Below are 2175 nucleotides of genomic sequence, written 5' to 3'. Positions count from 1 at the left end.
TATATATATATATATATACTATTCTCATTAGCAAAACATCCCCGCTTTAGTGCCGCTGTTTAAGTTTCCTGCTTGGTTACATTTGTATCTACTTTTACAAATACAATGAGGATTAAGTTACCAGAGGGTTGTGTGTGTGTGTACAAATACACAATTGCACATGTGCATGTTGCTGTGTGCGGGTTTGACTGATGCCACTGATAGATTTGGAGATAAACACAATTACACGTCACTGGATTCTTTTGACTTTTGGAGAGGAATCATACACAGGAGTGAGAGAAATAAACTTTAAATTAAGGAACAAATGAAAAACATGAATCTTTTTGTGCTCTTAAATACAGTATGATGTCACTTCTTTGGTTGGAGAATAAGAACATAACTCAAGAGTACAAGAGTAAGGTTGAAACTTAAGTTCGGTTTCCTGCACTTGGCAGCAGGAAGCGGTAACCTGTTAATCCAGTTGCACAAGCAACACTTTGTGAGCCAACCAGGAAACAAAGGATAAAGATAGAGAGCCGTGGTTACTGAAACTGCAGCATTTCACAGGTTATTTTGTTGGACTCTAATTAAAACGATGTAGGCAACAGACACTTTGAGACAAGGCAAGTTTAACCCTCAACAACAAGGATATTCAAAGTAACTGATACTGTACACAAGACAAAAATCCGAGATCTGATCCATCCACTTTCAAATCATAGATTAAATAGAAACATTTTAACCCTCAGTTTAAAAGATCTCACCAGAATTTTTTTCTGGGAGTTTCTGTGAGATGTTTATTTAATAGACCCCTCTCTTATCAGCTTTAAATCAAGGAAACCAGCAAATACAGATGTTAAAATAAGTTAACAGAAAGTAGTTAGTTGTAGAGTGGAAACTTATTTGATCAAAAAGATAATGCTAATATTTTTTCAATCAGGTTTAAAAGTCTAAAACTATAGGTGCCACGACACAGATTTTTATTTATTATTACACCACCATAAGAATCTAAATTGAACTGGTCCAAAGGAGGATTTCTTTATCTGGACTCCATTTTGAGTTGATCTTAAACTTTAAGTTAAACTTAAAGTTTAAGATATGTTTTTTATTGTTGTTCCTACAGTCGGATGTTTGAGCTTCCTGGTCTATTATACAGTTTATTAGTGTTATGTAGAAACATGAAGCCACCAGTGCACATGCAGTGAGAATTGATTTTATAGTGAAGTAGGGACATTCCAAGCAGACTATTAGTATATATCTTAATACATGTCTGGAGGGGATCTTTCAATTTGCTTGAGTTGCACTGGACTAACGGTGGTTCTGTCAGCTCTACGATACGTTTTCACATTCCCCTCTTCATCCTCCTTTGCAGGCCAGTGCTCAGAAGGAACTGGAGGAGAGCTGGCAGGTGTACGCCGAGCTGCAGCGTATGGTGGAGCAGAGTCAGGCGGAGCTGGTGGAGGCGATCGCCACAAGACAACGTGATGCTGAGCGTCACGCACAGGAACTGGCCCGAGGTTTGGAGAACGAACTCAGCCAGCTGAGGAGGAGGAGCAACGAGCTGGAAGCCTTCTCACAGACCCAGGACAAAGTGGTCTTCCTGCAGGTAGAACAGGCTTTCAAGCAACATAACCCAGCCTGTGGCAGCCATGTTGAGGCCCAAAGCGTCTTTATGTTCAGATGGTATACTCAACAGTGATTAAATAACACATTTTAAATCTGAATATTTCACAAATAGTGGAAAAAAAGTTTCTCAGAGATCCTTTTTTTTTGTCTTTGTCACTTAATGACATTTTTCAAACTTCAAAACAATACATTTAGTTGTTTGTCAGCTGTTACCAGAGCCACATTTGCTCCACCCTCCACATTTTCCCACTTTTATCCAGCTCTTGGTGTAGTTCCAATTCTTTCTTTACTATTGATGATCAATATTTTAAATCAAGTAACCACACTCGGGCTGTAATTTTAAAAATGCATGCTGAGATTTCAAGTATGACTTCATTAATCATGTTTCCAGTGTGTAGCCTACATACACAAAAGACACTTAATATGCATTTAGGACACAGCAACGGAGCTAATTAGTTAAAAGGCTAAGGCCTTGAGACATAGCAGTGTATTGCTTATACTTACAGTGATAAAAATCTAAAAGGCACAGACTAATTTTGCAGACCAGGCTGGAACTATATATATATATATATA

General features: G+C 38.1%; 1 protein-coding gene across 1 annotated transcript in view; it reads right to left on the bottom strand.

Moving 5' to 3' along the window:
- btr12 (bloodthirsty-related gene family, member 12) overlaps positions 1–2175 on the bottom strand; it is a gene marked incomplete in the record, with an annotated part of 24093 nt that overhangs the window by 16957 nt on the left and 4961 nt on the right.

Source organism: Morone saxatilis, unplaced genomic scaffold, assembly GCF_004916995.1.
Source record: "Morone saxatilis isolate NCDOM2014 unplaced genomic scaffold, NCSU_SB_2.0 Contig4, whole genome shotgun sequence".
Lineage (NCBI taxonomy): Eukaryota > Metazoa > Chordata > Actinopteri > Moronidae > Morone > Morone saxatilis.
This window is presented reverse-complemented; position numbering and strand designations above follow the sequence as displayed.